Genomic DNA, 20,155 nt, shown 5'->3' on the forward strand with positions numbered 1-20,155 from the left:
ATTATGCATTTATACATTCGACTTTTCCTTTTATTTTAGCTCAGTAAACAAAATATTAACAAGCAAAATAATTTTATCTTACTATTGAATAATTAACTTAAACTATAAATTATTCAAAACTCGATTCGTTGTTTAAATAAGATTAACAATAAAAGAAAGGTAAAAATCTCGAACAATTTAATTAATCCCTGTAATTACAATCGTTTAGTATTTGCAGAAAAAACATTTATTTATGTTAATTAAAGTATTTTTAGTAGAACAATTATAAGGAATTCGATACTGAATTTATATTAAATTTACTGTTATTCCACATTTTTTTTTATTCGTGGAATTCTACGCCATTTTCTGCAGATGTCGTTGAAATTTAACATTATCAGAATTTAGCCTGTAGGGATATCGTATCAATCATTTATCGTGACCCGTTTTCTACTGTTCCGGTATTAGACCAAAGTTATGTTGTAATGCCTTCTGCTACAATTACTTCCAGTTATGTAACTGTTGTACTCAAATGGTTGAAACGACACATCTGGGGATAATAGAAACAGCTGTAGCAATTCTTTCAGGTATATTAAAGCAGTTCGGGACCTTATTTTATATAATATTACACCGTTTTCTAAGCATATTATTATTGCTGTTTTGTTAAAATACAATATAATAAATAATACTTGATTAAAAATTCCGTTTTTACTTTTTACATAAAAATTTTGCAATATAATTCGTTAAGCTCGAGTTTATTAATATTTATCTCAATTCTATTTTTATTAGCATTAATTAAAAAAATGCTTCTGAGCAAATTAAATGATATATAGTTATCCAGCGTAGTTAAACTATGTTTAGATATTGCTTACCATAAAAAACAGCTTGTAAAAGTAAAATATTATCCGAAATTATTGCATATAATTGCACGTTTTTGAAATATGCGGATGATGGCTTAAATATTTATAATTTGAAAACATAATTGTTGTATTAAAAACATAAAATGACATAGTAAAATGTCTCAAATTATAATTAGTTCTTGAGCAACCGATCTCCATTATGTGTTTAAACGTCTTAATTTTAATTAGAATCGTGGATAAAACTTCCAAAATTTATAAAATTAGCCTATATTTTTAATTAACAAGCTTTAGAATAATATATTTTTAAAAATGAACTATATGAATTTATTGAATTTTAACATTATAAATTTAAAAAAGTTAGTTGGGAAGAAATAAATTATAATTTGTTTACTTTAAACTTCGCTTTGAACATAATTGCGTGAAGTATTATTGTTATTTATTATTAAAAACTCGAGGAAATAATTAAATATTTAACAAAGATAATGAGTGATTACATAGATATTAATCAAAAATGTTTTTGTTGCAAATTTCCGTTTGAATATTTGGAATTTCGTTTTTGTTTTCTCTGTCAAAAGACAATGCTTTTCTTTGAGGTTTATCGAAAATAATGCTACAGTTTATATATTTTTTGGTGTCGAAAGCTACATTAATGGGCAGTAAATAAGCCATGACATTAATAAATAATGTCTAATTAAGACAAAAGAAAATAATCCCTTTATTCTAAACAAGTAAATTTACGCAATGCGTTTTAAATTAAATCGGATAATCTGATAATGTTCAAACATCGGTTTTATGTCTAATAATTTTAAATAAATCGTTCAAAATAATGAATTTTAAAAAGTTACAACTAAATTCTAAAATTTACAAAGTAATGTAAGAACAATGCTTAATAATATTTATGATCCGGAACTGATTGATATATTTGCATAACAATTATCATGTTAAACTTATGTTAGATAGAATAAAATAAAAATAATGTTAGAAAGAAAATGTAGGCACTAGCAACTTACTACACGATTCACAATTATTTGCATAACTGCAAGTTTGACAGTAGCATTAACAGTAGCATTAACAGATTATATGTATTATATTGACATCAGAGATATTTCAATAAAACATGCGAATTCTGTAAAGAATTGCTCAGAATTGTTTGTATTCAGAATTGTTTGCATAGTCACAAGACATAAGATCCAAAGTTTTACTGTTCTACGTAATTAGTGCTTAGTTAGATAGCCTTTGTTACATAACACTGTGCGACATATGTTTGGCATCGAACTATACAACTTCTGGCAATCAGCAATGGAGAAGTCATCCCAAACAAATTGAATAATATTCTAAAGAGCATTATTCAACTGTTGGTTGGCGTGTACTAACTGCTTATTGTACTGTACGCTTCATAAGTTTCGACACCGTCTCGATCGGATTGCAATCGAGAGAAGTTGAAGCCCATATCTTGTGATTAGCAAACAATCTTTTGATGTGCTTTGAGCAAAATCCTGCTGGAAGTTGATGTCTTCATCACCAAGGTGTTCTATCGATTCGACTAATCCATAGTCAAGTATGCTTTCGTATACTTCGAAATTAACAGTTCCATTTATAAGTAATAATTTGTCTAAATCTCGAGACGTCAAGCAGTCCCAATCCATGACACTTCACGTGCGTTTTGGTACAAATAGCATGCAATTCTTCATTTTTTTCGCTAAATAAGCCCATTATTTTCAATGAGTATGATGGTTTACTCTCATCACTGAAGATTACCAGGTTCTAATTCGTCACAGTCCAATGATTTCGTTCTTGTGTCCAGTTGCATCTATCTCGTCGATGCTTAGCTGTTGTTATTAAAGGTTTTCATTTACATTTCCTGGACTGAAATCTTAATGCTCGGGTACGTGTATAGGCGTGGTTCGTCCAGAACTTGATCTTGCCTCTTTCCACATGTTCTGTAATTTACTGAATGTTTTAGAACGGTGTGCATTAACAAGTCTCCTAAAACATATCTCTTTACAGGCCGTTGTTTTTGTGGACGACCAGCTACTGCATTTCTACCGGTTAAAGAACTAATGATTCTTTGATGTATAAATCACTTGAAATACAGTGGATTTATAAAAGATCACGTCTTTTTAGCAATTTTGCATAGCTTTATACCATTTTCATGCAAATGCAACGTGACTTTCTTCACACTGACTGTCAGTCTTCTGTTTTACCTTCCATGTTCGGAGATCGTTCGACTTGGTACAACCTGGAGACTATTCAGATATCACTTTATTGAGCACAAAATGATTTTACTGAGAAATGTGCACATTTATCTAAACAGTTTTCAGCACGTACAGTACAGTGCTTTCCGAGTTCTGAAACGTATTGTGACATCTATTAAATCGTATAACGTTTTTATCACACTGCATTACCTGGAAAGAACGGACTATCGCTTTTGTTTTAGATGACCAAGAACTTTTCCTAACATTGCAAATTAATTTGTATTTCATTAATGAAGTCCGCGTTAACTACCCACGTTAACCACCAGAAAAGTAATTATTCAAATAATTGTGAGTGAATAGTGTGTAAGGCAAACCTTCCTTGATGCGGATGTGAATTTGGTCGTAAAGAGAGAATGGTTTTAGATAGAACTTGAAAATATAATTCAGATAAATAGATAACAATAATCTACACCGTTTAACAAGCAATCTCGATAGTAATCGTATTTAATCACATCATTAATAAAGTTGGATTGGTTAAATGTAATTGTCAACGGGTTTACGTTTCACTGTGGACAAATATTCCTGTTAACTTTGTATCTTTATGCAAGCATTAAAAATTAAATCGGTTTTATTTTTCATTCGAGGAACGATTAGATTGTACAATTTAAGGTAACGGAATTACAACGAACTCCAATAAAAAATTTCTCACTTATCGATATAATTCCTATTTCAGAATTCATATAACTGTTATACCATTTTAAACACAAGTTTTCGGTAACATTTTAGTCCGTTAGTGATATTATTAATGTGACGTAAACTGCTACTGTTAATAAGTTAAGTCATATTACACCGATTAAATAATTATAAATTACTAAGAAATAATTGATGTAGATTTTAATAATATCGACAGATTTATATTTTAATATAGAACTATTTAAAATTGTTAACGAAATTGAAAATAATTTTAACTTCTTTTTTTATTGAAAAAATCTCTTCATAGATATTGATTATAGGTCTACAGTTCTAAAACTTAAGAAATAATTTCTTCGTTATCTTCGAACTATTTAGATAATTAAAGATATTTATCATTAAATTGTTATAAAGTAATTATTCTCTTTAATTCTTAATTTGATCATTATAGTTTCGTTAATAGCAATTATCGAGACGTGACAGAGTAGACAATACTAACTTAATATTTGATACAGCTAGAAGATAATTTCTTTATTACCCAAGCTTATAAACTTCATGAACAATGATAAAAAGTAAATGAAAATATCTAGATTTATAATTACTTTATCAGATAATTTAAATCTTAATTATGACATACCAATTCACTTGCTTAATTTATAGTAAAGAATTTTGCAACAATTTTAAATAATTGTAGACAATCGCGCAATGTAACGAATGAAGTAATCAAGAATTTTTCTTGATTACTTGATCCTTAAAAGCATTTAATAAGCTGAAAATGAATTTTCCATTCCAGATCTCCGAAAAGAATTTTGTGAAGTTGATGACGTTTATTTCTAAACACGAAAGTCATTTTTATCGACAACTAATTACTCTGAGACAATTTTTAATATTTGATTCAATAAAGATTAGTCATTTATTCCTTTATAAATTCTCATTAAATATTTTTATCTCCGAATTAGTCATTAATACATCAGTCAATAGCCTATACAAAATCATTCTTCAATTGATACTTCGAAGAGTAAACAGGTATAATTTGAGAATAAATTTAAGATTTAATAGAATTTTATATTAATATTTGGAGGGTAGGTAATCGCAAAAAAATTAGTATTTGTAAAATAAAAGAAGATAAGCCGAATATTAAAATCCTCCAGTATATTGTTCACTTACTCATCAATACCATTTAATTATAGCAATTTTACAACCAGCATTTTTACACTAGCTTTATTGCCGTATAATTGAATCATCATCATGCAAATTTTTAAAATACAAAATTATGATTAAAATCAAGTTTGAAAGTGCATCTAGTTTTCTTCGACAGTAGCAAATAGAAGTTTAACGACTTTCATTTCGGTGACGTTTTATGAACTACGGATCTTATTTTAAAGTTTTATTGCTAATTAAGTAACCGTTTTATTAAATAACGCAACAATAATTGCTGTAATATTAATAAAAATAGTTATTTAACTTACAACGGAATTTTAAAATTAAAATGCAACACGCGCTCCAAAAAAAAATAATAATAATTAAAATAACTTTTAAATATATTTTTCAAATAAATAATATAATAGGTTAAATTTATCAATTATAAATACATTCATTAACATATTTTAAACATAATCTTATCAAATAAACTAAGAATAAAACACAAATAGATAAAGATAATAGAATTTTGATTATTAATTGGACGGAAAGGATAAACACAAATCTGCTTTAATCTAAGAAAAAGAAAACTGATTTAGATCAAATAGAATTAGACGAATGAAGGAAACTCAGTTAACAAACAAAAGACATTAACTATAGTATGAAGTAAATAGTTTATCGTAGTGTAATGCTTACATGATCGTAACACATAGTGTATAAAACGTTAATATAAAGATGCAAAATACGCAAACAATATTTTAAAAATTTTCTGAAGAGTGGTCTCATTATGTTATATATTATATTTTAGAAATTCATTTTCCACGACGATATAGCCTATAGTAGATCAGTTTCAAATCTCGCTTGCTAACACAATGCTTCATTTGATGGGTATTCCATTAATATTTTCTATCCATTGCATCACTTTCATATATATATATAGGCCCTATATATATATATATATTGTACTTCAAAGATATTTATATTTATCGGTATTACTTCAATTGTTAGAATATCCTAAACCTGTCGTTTATGAAATTTAACTTGAAAAAATACGAGTACAATTCAACGTATAAACGAATAAACGAATTAGAAAATTTGCGAGCTTTACCGCATCCATTCATCTCTTTCCGTTCTATTTGTAGAAAAACTAATAATGTAGACTGTATTGAGTTTTGTTATTTTGTATTGTTAGAAAATACATAAAATAATTCAAAGATTTTTCCACTTGTTACGTATTTCAATGGACAAATTTTTTTGTTATCTTTTTATAAACTGAAAATTAAAATAAAATGCTAAACGTATTTTATTTTATTTTTCAACTAGGAATGCGATCTTCGTTTGCCTTGTCACAAGTTACTCGTTTATTCATGCTGACAAGTTATTCTTGTTGTGTAAACAATGAGTAACTTGTGACACTGCAAACGAAGATCTTGTTCCTCGTTAAACTAAATTATAACTTTTATGAAACGTGTAGTTGAGAAGTATCTTATTTTATTAAATCTAAAATTCTATAATTTATATATCACATTTTAAATTATATAGAATATTATTATTATTTCTATATTTAAATAAATATCACATTCAACGGGTTCTCGTTTTCTCGTTTCACATTCTCGTTTTAAAACAAATGTTCAAAACAAAACTTTTAAAACAACCGTTTGAAATACACGTTTTGAACAGTGCAGAATTAAGTTAATATTGGTAAAACTGAAAACCGTTTTTTTTTTTTTTTTGGTGAGTATTCCTGTACAACAAAAGTATCGTGAAGCTCAGTATACCCAGTAAACTGAATCACGGATCTGTGAAGTGTGAATACTGTATCTTTATACACTGCATTATATATAGAGAATACTTATGTATTTTCTTTGTAATAAACTAATAAATATTTAAGCATTATAAAATTAATAATAAACACAATTTAAGTATTTCACACATAAACATGCATTTTCTTAAAAAAACTTAAGAAAAGATGATGATGATTTTTGATTAAATGGTTGATTAACGAACACTTAAACAAAAACTGACACTTACGAATATGATTAGGCTAACGAGAAAACATAGTACGACATTTTAAAATCGTTTTTAACAATAAACTATTAATATTTCATATGAATTTTTAAAAACACTAGAGAAAAACAATAAAAATAAAACGCATAAAAACATCGCTTTTAAATAGTTTAATTACAGTATTTACTTGAAAATCGAAGTATAACTTTTGCAATCAAAATTCAAAACACAATATTAATAAAAATGAAAACAAAGTTGTAAGTGGCTTTAAACTCCTAGTTCAGCGCTCCAGCCGTACACTAATTTGATTAAACACCGCCACCGGCTCATGACTTTTTGGGTTCCGAACCCATTTCTTAGTTTGGATCGAAGGAGGAGAAAGGACCATAAAAGCCGTTCAATTCTGGCTGATGAAGCTGCAGCTGGATAACGAGTACTACGCTTTCTGATTCGAGCATGAAAAAGGAAAGCCACCAGTTCACAAGCTTGACGGATCTACTTAATAAGGACTTTGTCAAAGAAATAGTTTCGTGATCAGGAAAACATTCAGGTTTTCCAATTGCGAATATCTCGACTTTGAAAAGTACAGTACCACGCATCTTTTCACTTGCTTTCTTTCCTGACTATTGGCTAGTTCATAAGTGAGAAACTTCAAATTTATTTTTTCACGACGTGAAGATGCCTGGTGACGCTATTCTGGTAGCGGGTAATTATTATTTAAAATTGGTACAAGGAAGAAAGATTAAGGAAAATCGACGCTCTCTAACATAATTAAATAAATTATTCGGCTGTCAATTATCGAATACATATGTGTAATAGACATTAAATTAGAAGTTTCCATATTTATATTTCTAAATAAATTTATAATCTGCTAATTGATTTTGTTATATATATTACCTCCGTTTGTATAAGCTACAGCTCAAGACAATAAAATTTATTTTACATGTAGCAATTAATTAGATAAAATTAAGAAATATTATTGAATAGATTGCACATTTGTATGTTTAAAATCTGTAAAGTCAGCATATAAAATTAATTAAATAGGATTAGATTGTTGAACAGAATATTTATTGATATAGAGATAGGGAAATTGCCATTTTAAAAAACAAATAATCAAAAATAATCGACTGAAATTTTAAAAAATATTGTATAAAATATCTCCTATAAATGATTAAAAAGCATCTTTAACCATCGATTTTTTTTGATATTATCAAAATAATATAAAATTGACCTATTTTTAGGAGTTAAATCTTTTAATCAATTTATTTTCGAACATAAAAGTGAACTTGAGACACTTAAGTACGAAATTGGGTCTAAAATACAAGTTATATATCTAGGAAGAATGACTTTCGGATTCTTTGAAGTGTTTTATTTTATTCATAAACTATAGTAGTTTACAACAAAAAATGAGAATTGCCGTCTACTACGAAAGACAGATGAGAAATTGTTTTATTTATAAAAATACTTTTGCTTCTTATTTCAGTGCGAAGAAAAGTGAATTTGTTTTATAACAATTTAACCGATGAGAATGTTTGAAAATGGAAAAAAGTCCATTACCTAAAAAGGAATTTTAGAATAAATGAAAATTTTACATTAGAAAGTAAAGTATTTACGCTTCCGAATACGTTTTGACAATTGAATATGTAAGTTATCTATACTATAAATAGTAATTTGTGAAGTTATTATCAATAAATATTACGAAATTCATGGTAATAACTATTAAAAAATATCAAAAATGTCCGACAATAAATTTAAAGTTTTTGTGTAAGAATATTTCTAAATCTTTACGCATAATTGAATATATTTAGGAATCTATATTTAAAAATAAGATATATATAGAGCTTAAAACACACTGTTGAGAAGTTTTATTTCTTCATGTTTTCAATTAAAAAGAATAAAACTTTTGAATAATCAGTTGAAAAATATATTTCGGGAGCAAGAAATCATTCATAAACTTTCATCTGTATATGAATTGCAAATAATAAAAAGTTTTTATTATATAAACCTCATAACAGTAAAGATTCTTGTTTTTGATTATTCAGTTTATTTTCAGAAGTTTTATATTATAAAAACTTTTAAAGTTTAATCACAGACAAAATTCTTTTGTAAGTAATATAAAATTTCATTTTTAGAACAAATTCAATAAGTTTTTTTTAACGTTAATATGAATTAAATAAAAGTTAAATTAAATGCGTATAGATAAGTTTCAAGATTACAAAAACAAATAAATAAATAAAACAAAACAAAATATTAAATAAATTTTTAAAGTAATTGTTTATTTATTATTTATTAAAAATTCTGAAAAGTTTTAGGCATTTTTTTTTATTTGAAAGCACAAAAACTTTATTAGTTTATTATTATTTTACATGCTCGAAACAAAAATTTTTTCGATTCTAATATAAATTTATAGTAATTTGTTAAAAATTGAGTTATTTCATGGTTTAATTCCTCGTAGTTATCACATTTTTCTTCGGATGAAAGGAAACTTAAACTCTTGAAGTTCTCCTGAAGGACTATTAATCAAGTTTTTGCCTGGATTATCGGAGATAAATGTTGCGAAAGTGACGAATGGAGTTCGTACAAAAAGAACACGCTAGAATAACAGCAATAAGATTTTCAACATGTGCTTTCTCTCAATTTTTTACTTAATATAGAAAAATAATTTTCAAATCGTAAGCTACATTAATAATCTTACAACTACTACTACTATATGTAAAATATTCTTTAAAGATAAATTATTTCGAAATAAAAATATACTACAAATAGGATAAGCGTTTTCATTGTAACTAATAATAAATATATTTTAAAGATATTTAATAAAAAAATAGATTATAAGATGAAGAAATTACTATAAACTTTACGAAGAGAAACGACTTCATAATTTGTTGAACATCATTGATTATTTTCATTGACATCAACAAGTATTCGAAACTCATAAAAACTTTCAGTTATAAATGATACCAAACCAATGTCTTTGACAGTGATAAAAAGACGAGTTCTGTTGATGATCTTCGTCGTATATAACAAATAAAATTGTATTATTTTCTTTAATAATTTTTCGAAGTAGCATAGTTTTAAATCAGCACACTTACTATAGAATAAGTTTATTATTTCAAATCATATTTATTTTTATCTGGTTTCTATATATTGGATATTTGGATAATGTCTTAAAAGATGATTAATGAGTAACAAAACATAATTAAAAATAATTATATATTAAATATAACTATTTATTTATATATGAAAAACAGTAAACTAAGCTCTATAATACTTATACACTTATTACACACAAGACTTAATGAATAACTGGCACTTTAAAGAAGTTTTAATCTGAAGAGCTAAATCAGAATAAGAGTACAATTAATTAAAAAATAATTTGTATTAAATAATACACGGGAAAAATGAAAAAGTAAAATTTTGAACATTTTAGATTAAATAAAAATATAAGATATAAGATATTTATAGATTTTTATATTAAAGAATGAAAGTAGAGTAAATGGTGCAATCTTCTTAATAGCGGTATATAAACATGTATCGTGTCACATAAAAATATATACGATAATTTGTCAATGAATTAGAAAAACAAAGTACTGTGTAAGCCATACTTCATTTTTGTAATAAGAGAGTAATAGCGATAATTAATAACTTCAAACACCTCCTGATGGAAATAGAGATGATTAATCATCCAGCTCACAATTAATTCTTGTGTCTAATGTACTAAATAGACACAGGAAGGGAGAGGACTTGAATGAGATGGAATATCTGAAGATTCTTCTGTTGTACTTATCTTTGACCTCATAAATCATGACGTAGTAAACAGTTGTTGCTGATGGCTCGTTTTGTCTTTATCATTATTTGGAGATTTATCGAAACCGACAAGGTAAACGGATACGACATAATTACTTTGAAATTCATTGTTAAGATTGAAAAGAGGGTTAGAAAGCAAATTCACTGGAATGTTGTGAAAAAATTAAGAATTCCAGGTAAATTATTCTATTCAAAATCTTTAATAAAATGAAATATCTTCAGATTAGTTTTCGAAATTAAAAATATTATATACAATGTTACGATATTCATAACATTAACTAGACGTAGAAGTTCAATAGCTACACGCATGAAATTCAGAAATAGTTGTATGGAATGATGAAACTAAAAAGTATTAAAAATATTGAACCTTACTTTCAGAAGAAAGAGCAACAAAAATTGGAAAAGTATGGACATTTATAATTCTGTTATTAGTGCCAAATTCATTATATTGGAAAATAAAGATGCAAATAACAAAATCCTCGATGCAGTTAAAGATTTTAAAAAAGTTGCTGCTTTTATTATTAAAATAAGAAAACTTAATAGCATCTTACAATGTAGTGATTATAAGAAATATTCTTACACTAGAGAATCTCGAAGCATCACCATAAAATTTAATCCATTTATTATCTTTTAGTATTTCTTGATGAATTAATTATAAATTATTTTTAAGTAAAATAGCATATCAATAAAAACGTGAAAAGAGTTTTACATATTTTATAAACTTATAAAACTACAAAAACTTATTAATGCGATTAAATTAATCTTACGTAATAAGATCATTTCATAAAATAAAATTTAAATACGCATAAACATAAAACTCTGAATAGCTGCGCTGAAAAACAAAATAAAAATTTTAAATTAATAAAAATATATCTGATGATTAATTATAAACTTCACAAACACTTTATTTTAATTATGAAGTATTATTTTGCAGAAATAAAAATTCTATTTAAAACTTGAAAAAATTGTCTTATTTCTTCAAATCATACCTTAGAAAAAGAAAATAAACAATTTATATATTCATTTTTATTCCAAAGATAAATTCTATTTTAATTTTCAAAATATATCCAATAAGAGTTAATTTAAATTTAAAATATTAAATTTTATAGCTGATAGTAATTGAATTTTTATTGCACATTTATTTATTTATTTTTTCTTAAAATACTGTATATAATTTTAAATAAAAAAGAGGAAATTTATTTTAATAGATTCAAATTTAAACTCTATATCAATATATCAATTAATAAACCTACATGCTTTATTTTTTTAACATTTGAATGTATTACAGTTATTTTAATAGGATTATTTAAATTGAGCAGAGGAAAATGCTATAAAGATATAGATGAACTTTTTTCCACTGAAATTCTACTGAGGCCGAAATGCATCCGGAAATTGTATTTTAAAGTTTTAATCCAAATAAAAATTCCTTGTTGAGAATTTTAACATTGTAGCAGTTTAATCCTCGGAAGTTGGTGTAGATTGAGCAGTCAAGCTCTTGAACAATTTTTCTTGTTTAAATTTCATAAAATAACCAATCCAGTTCAAGGAATTTTTATTAATATTACTAAACTTATTTTCATTTGTTTACAGAATAATTATATTTAATTACGTAGGATCAAGAATAATTTTCTCTCTAGATTATATCAACTCAAGTTTATGATATGCTAATAAAGAGATAAATGTTATTCACAAGAAAAGTGCAACGAAGAGGCAAGTTGATGAAGAATTGCAACGCACGATAAAATATATTATTTGAATTTATTTTCTTAATAAGATTGTAAAATTGTGAAAAATTTTAAAAACTATTAAAAGCTTCATATTGGTTTTTTTATAAAATTAAAACTGCACTAGTTTTTTACGCATATAATTTCTTCTTATCTTTTAAATACTCCTTTTGAAAACGTTTAAATAGCTGCAAATTTGTTTCACAATAAAAAAATAAAATACATATTACAGTCGGAAATTAAATGTTATTAAATTATAATCAATATAAAACTAGCGATAACAAAATTTAAAACTAACAGGAATTTCTTTGTTAATAAAATAAATAAAGAGAATAAGAAATATCTTGATATAAACATCTCTTAACCTTGCTATATTAGGTATAAAATCCATTTCGACATTTAGATAGACAGAGTTAAGGGAATAAAACTTTTTTTAAAGAAAAACAAAAACTTAACGATTCGACAAGCTCATTGCAAAGATTCTTCGAGCTCATGTTCGGTGAAATGGTTGAAAGGATTTTGGAAATGTAAAATTCTAACCAACATGCGATGTTACCATGACTACATGTCATCGGGTCGATGTAATTGTCTAACATTTCTTCGACTTTAAATCAGCGAGTTAATATTCTTAAAAATAATGTTTTGTTTTTATATCATAAAATCAAGAAAATACTGACATTATTTTGACAATTTTGTCTTATAATAAAGATTAATAATTAATAATTGATGGCTGATCCCGGTGAAGAAAAAACCGGATAACAATAGTTTCAATACTGTAAAAAAATAAAACAAAAAACTAGTACATCTGCACGTAGATTAACATTTTATCATTATTTAACTTTTCCGAATCTTAAATAATCGTTTCCTTTTATCTCTGTCGAAGGCCTTATCGAGCTCGGGCCCTGACGAGGTCTTATCATTTGTACTATTACAGTTATGTCATTGATAATAATAGGATATTATGTTGAAATATTTTCATTAATAGATATCAAGCTTTAAGTTAAAATAATAAGTATAACATAAGTTCGTTAATCTGGCATCGCTGTTGTATGCTTTCGTTTTCTATAGGCACGTTCTTTAATCATTCTGAAGAGATGGCCGAGGCGGTTAAAACTATTAGCCCACTGTTCTGTGGGACCCGGAATCGAATCAGAGCGATTGTAAAATCCCAGGAACTTTTTAACGGGCGATGTGTCCCGGATATATAGGGCCCGATCTCTCTTATTTTATGCCTGGAAGAACCCACAATGGATACGGAAAAAAGGCTCTTTCAGTGCCCACAGGATGAAGAGCTAAAGAAAAGTAATTAATCTGAAGATGATAAAGTGCATAACTGTACTGTGTTAAGATTTATTGCAAAAACGTTAACGAACATTATTGCACGAATGATTTACGTGCATATAATATTTATTTTGCAGACATGTACTGTATACATATGATTCATAAAGGCTATACATGCTCGGAATACTAGCATAGCTGACAATTCTGGATTTTCGGCTACTTTTTAGAGGGTGCCGGATTAGCGGACATTTCAGATTACCGGATGCCGGATTAACGAACTTATATCGTAATTGTAAATATATCTATTACTTTACGAGTACTTTTAACTTAATTTTCATCTAATATAGTCTGTTTATATAATTAAGGACTGTGATATAACTCTCAGCACTTACAATATGCTGAAATACACTAAATTGATTAATACTCAATTATTGATATATAGGACTGATTGATTGATATTTGATTGATCAGCTCGTACATTATAATTAAAAGAATATTAAATTTCCTTTACTTTTTAAAAGAGAATTTTCAAGAAAAAGGGAAGAATACATATTTTGCGCTTGAAAGAAATAGTAGCATTTTTCTTAAAAAAAAAAAAAAAAAATACGAACAATGACAATGACTACAACTATCTCTTTCAAACTTTTAACTTGAAAAAGTAAAAGCAGATAAAGCTTATCTGATGTCATACAACAAAACTTTTCAAATAATAACATCAAGCTGCTTTTTATTTATAAAATTGCATTAATCAATAATATTGGAAAACTTATTCTGGCAACTTTATATTTAAAGCTTTAAGAATAAAAAGAAAATATTAAATAATAATTAATAATATAAAGATTTTAAAATGTTTATTAAATATAAATTTTTACGGTGTATTTGGAAAATTTTTCAAATTTTCAGATCTAATCTTAATGTAATTTTTGCGTTCAATAAATACTTCGGAGTATTCAACAAATGTAATTTCTTGGAATTTATGAAAAAATAAGTGATTAAATAAAAAAAATGTTTGAAATAAAATATTTTTTGTATAGATATAGTTGACTGGCCTTTTCCAATCCGAAAGTTTGTCAAATCGAGATTTTTTCGAAACATTAGTTCGACTAAGTAAGTATTTTTGTCACGCTCACTTGCAATCATTTCTTTGTTCTCGATGTCTACTTTATGGCTTTCCGCAGAAGATTTTTTCTTCGAAAACCATTGGTTAGTTTCTTATGAATAAAAAAAGTATTTATCAAGTCGTTTGCGTTTGAGCGGATTTTATTCAATTTCTTGATGATGCGAAACGAAAAAAATGTTTGCTCTTTCAATGGATATTTTATACCATGCAAAAGAAGTTAAATGTTTGTTTCCTCCGTAATAAACAATATGGAATAAAGATTGAAACACGAGAATTACCTTGTCTTATACGTTATATCAAGTGTAGTTATAAATTACATTTAAAATATAATTATCTTAAAATAAATATACTTTTATTTTTAGTGATTAAATCTGGCTAGAAGAGGATTTGTTTATTAGCAAAATAAAAATAATATTTTTTACTTAATAATTAATTTTTTAACTAATAATGAAATTTATTTATAATATAAATAGAAACAGAATGTATTTATTTTTTATTTATGTAAATGATTTGTATAATTTAATTTGTACATTTTATAAAATATATTTAGCACACATCATACACGAATATTTTCTTTTTGGCTAAACGTACAATTTCTGCACTTATTTCTGTCAAAATTATAAGATTTTAAAAAAGTTTAAATAAAATAATGACAAATTTACTCATTATATTTATTATCTCTCTACCTTTAATTTTCTCTGTAATAATAAATTTTTAAAAATTTATTATCTTTCAACAAATTTTTAAAACAAACAGAAATTCAGTGTGTTTAGCTTTTTTAAAATTTAAATGAAAATGGGGGTTATAACCTTCGTTTCATTATAACGTTATAACGTTTAAAACGTTATAACTTACATTAAAATTTAAGAAATTTTTATTATTAAAAATTTTACTTCATTTTGTTTATATATCGGGAAAGAATGAAATTTATTTTAAAAAATAATTTATTTCTCGAATTTCTAAGTTCACCTATTCATAACTTTTTTGTTTTATCGCCCTTCGAGAATTATTTTTAAAACACGTAATAAAATAATTATAATTCCTACATACTTCTTGATTAATTAACTTTTTAAAATTCTAATATTAATTTTTATATTTGTCTTTTCTGTAATTTATTTAACAAAATCTTCATATTTGGTATTGTTCCGTCATAAAGATAAAAATTTAGGAATAGTTTATTGAAAAGTATTAATTACGAGACAAAGATTGCCGAATAATAGTGATGAACTGTACGCAATAGTTTGTACAGTAAGTACTATACATAACAGACAAGGGTAGGATGCAAGTAATGGTTTGTCGTGTGTTTGGTTAGTTATGGTTTGAATTGTGCTTTGACGTAATCAATTTTCCATTGTAACTGTTGAATATATCTTCACTGTGTTGATATCGTTGCAAATAATATCGATAATCTCTTAGACACGTGCATATTATTTGTTTGCTGCTCGATTGCTTGTCAGTTCCAATTGAATTTCTAATTACTTCGATTTTTTTTATTCTTTCTATTTTGATCATTTGTCTGTATTTTATGTCAATAAACCTTTCTTTGTAAATTGAATAGTGAATCGTACTTACAGATATGCGGGTCTTTTAATAAGTCAATATAAACAGGAAGATTAATAGAAAGTTTTATTTATAAAACCTTATATATAATAAGGCGAGTATTTCCTTTTTTTATTGTATAAGTATGGTGTTTTATTCTGCATTTTAAAATTATACTTTTATGAAATAGAATAAATATACTTGTATATTTGTATATGTTTTTATTAACAGAATAATATCGAATTTTTCAATATATGAAAATAAGACTAATTATTTGCACAATTACATTAATATTTATTATTTATTACCATTTAAAATATTATTACTGATGCATCCAAACTTATGTAGAAATATCATGAAATATATTCAAGTGTTTTCAAGTATTCCTCCAAACTTTGGTAACATAAATAATGTATTATTCTTTACGTAACTTGTGCATCTAAGAGATTTTACCAACTTTCTAAAGATAAGCAATAGCCCAAAAGTAAAAGTGAAAATATCTTTGTTGTCATGGTAACTGGTAGAATTTTTCGATTTCTTTCAGAATTGGTCCTCTTATTGTTATAAAATTTTAACCGCATGAAATATAATGGATAAAAGTAGTCTGCAAATGACTGTAAGTGAATACGTCAAATAAAATAAAAATTATGGCCAACTTCAAAGTTTCTACGAAATTGAGAGGTAATACATTTGAAATCGATCTCTATTACCTTAATTTTGCCATTATATAGATAAATATGCCTAAATTTTCTTACTTTTACAATTTCAAATTGAATTCAAATTTCGTAAATCTAAAATATGAAAATTTTAATTCGTGATATAAGAAAGTATAATGTCGCAATATTAGGAATTTTCATAAAAGATAGATATGCAGTATTTTGTTTCATTATTTAATCTAGTTATAAAATACCTAATATTCTAATAACAAAGTTTGGATTATTCGTATGTTCAAACTTTTATTGATCAGAAGAGATTTTAAAAATTATTTATAAATCAAACAGCAAATTAAATTATACACAAATATACGATACTGTTACGAAATTTATCTTATCTTTTTCTACAAACTATTTTTCATAAGTATATCATTCATCTGATAGCGATATATTAAAGAAGAAATATAAGTACTCAAAATTCTTTAAAATTACACAAAATTCACTGAAAATTAATATTGTTTTAACATCTTTTCTCTTTAGTAACTGGACTACATTTAAATATTAATCAATTTTATTGAGGATTTTGGTATCATTACTCTCAATGAGGTAGGCTATATTAATTAATTGTCATCATAATGTAAAGAGTAAAAAATAAAAATATTATAAATTATTGTGATTTGTTAATTTATTGATTTAATATTTTTAAAATTAAGGTACTTTATTATTTGTAAACATTTTCCATTTAAGTTCAAACTATGCCTTGAAAGAGACTCATAATGCATTTCATTAATAATATTTCTTTAGTATCTTTAGTATGTTATCCATATTAAAGTTATGTATAACACCTTCTGGATCACCCGTATACAATGCAAAATACCGGGTCCTTCGACATAGCAGCCATTTGCGGTGTCGAATGTAAAATTCTCTTTATTTTTTATGCAACGGAGGTTTTCCTCTGTAATTTAGTATGTCTTTTTTGCTCATGTATGCATGTATTTATTATTAATATGTGCATACACGAGTAATACGCAATGGTGCAAGACAGTACAACATAGCGATGCAAATGGTTATATCGAAGGGCTTCTGGATCACCCGATATAAAACAGAATTTAAATAATTTTTATTTAAATCATATTGCAAAAAATTTAAAACTTCGCGTTCGAAAATTAAACAAATTAATAAAACAATAATTATACATAACTTATTTTAGATAATTTGTTACTAAATTCATTATTAATAGAATGACTTTTAAATTTAATTATTAAAAAATTATTTATTTTTTGCAGTGAAAGTCTGAAGTAGAAAAACTAAAATAATATAAAATGAAGTGGAACATCTTAACAGAGAGAAAAATTTTAAAAATTAAAAAATATATTCATAGCTGAAGTGCTTTAAATACAAAAAATATGAATGGTATTGTATAGTTGAGGCGGAGCGTCAGCGAAGTCTCTTCTATGTGGCCTGTAGAATTGAACTCGATCTCAAAATTTCACTGGTCGATTTTTATTAAACTGTCTTTTTATACATATTATGAGAAGAAGAAATTAAAAATGTAATAAAAATCAGGGTCTTTGATTTCGTTTCCGAGATACAGCGGGGTCAAAGTGACAATAACCAAAAGTCTCTAGAACGAGCACGCTCAATGTGTTTTACTCCTTTTTACTTTAGGTTCAAGTCAATAATTTAGCAAGTCAATAATATTGTTTAGGGGAACCCGAAACAATATTATTGACTTGCTAGCGCTTAGACTCAATTCTTAGTCCTTGTTCGGATAGAAAACGAAATGTGTCTACTTTATAACTTCAAATAATGTAAAATATGATTAGTACAATAGGTAAATAAGATAATTATAAATTTAATTAAGTATGAAATTAGAATAAAGAATTAATGAGAACAATGAAAAAAATGACTAAAATGTTGGCCCTAACGTTACTTTTATTTCGTTTGTTATGATCGTTTCAAATATGATAAATTAGTACGAAGTTAAATAGAGATTCTACGAACCTAAAATTTAAGTAGGAAATTATTACATTATGTTACATATTACAATATTTGTTTGTATGCATTAAATTAATATATTTTAATATCTCGACCCGGATAGAATTATAGTAAAACAAAGAAACAAAAATTAAAGATAAATTCATGTCATTAAATTAAGCCTATACTAACTAGATTTTCCAGATATATCATTTTTCAAATTTTATCGAAGAAATACTTCTAGTAATAAGTAAAAAATTTAAATTTCCAGTTTATTCATATTTCAGTTTATTTATTTTCTTTTTTTTTCAAATTTGACTTTTCTAATTATAGGAATTTTAATTATAAGAACAATTCCATTCTTATAATTTACGTTATTACATTGTAAAAAACTAAACATTTATGAAAAAAGTTATTTCAATTAAAAACATATAAAATATAATTTTCCTGAAAACTTCATTTCATAAATAATATGACTGAATAAATATTCAATTATGCAGCTCAAAAAATCGAATTGAATTTTATGTCTTTGAATTCTGCTGAAAATTTTCGGAAAAAATAAGACTTGTTTGAGTTGCTGAATATACTAACATTATTTTGTTAATAAATGGGCTGCAATTTGAAAACATTGTAGACTTATAAATTACCACTGTTGTCCATCTATCTGTCTTTCCTTAATCTCAAGAACGGAGTTAGATAGATGAAAGCCGTGGCTAAATGTAAAATTGTACGCCTAGGAGGCCCCGATTAACTATAATGCAAACTTCTGATATAAACTGAAAGTCACGTTATTTCAATTCAAAATTTCTCTTGAAAGGAGTTAGATACATGACTGGCATGACAGTATTGCTAACGGAAAAAGTATGATGTACAGGGGAAAACACTACAGTACTAATTTGAGGTGGAGAGCATATATTCTAAATTAAATAAATTAAATATATGATTAAAAATTGCAACTCGGCATCGTGACGATGTCATAATAAATAATTGCTCGTTATAATTAAAGACTTACAACGGGCAACTGCGACCCCCAATAGGAGCAATCATTACAAATGAATGTTAAGGAATAGAATTCCAGATCCGAATTATTAATTAAACATCAAATCGAATTTGAATTGGACCTCTCAAAATGGCGGAAGAGTCTTTTATCGTGCGGTATTCGAGGTCGCCACTGAAGATAAAATTA

The 20,155-nt window shown here is 25.9% G+C and overlaps 1 protein-coding gene across 2 annotated transcripts in view; it reads right to left on the minus strand.

Annotated features, from left to right (window-relative positions):
* LOC136983201 (leucine-rich repeat-containing G-protein coupled receptor 5-like) overlaps positions 1-20,155 on the minus strand; it is a 119,636-nt gene that overhangs the window by 27,664 nt on the left and 71,817 nt on the right. The gene's annotated exons all lie outside the window — the stretch shown is intronic.

The sequence above is a fragment of the Centruroides vittatus genome, unplaced genomic scaffold (genome assembly GCF_030686945.1).
Source record: "Centruroides vittatus isolate TY-2023 unplaced genomic scaffold, ASM3068694v2 contig_878, whole genome shotgun sequence".
In the NCBI taxonomy this organism is placed as follows: Eukaryota; Metazoa; Arthropoda; class Arachnida; order Scorpiones; family Buthidae; genus Centruroides; species Centruroides vittatus.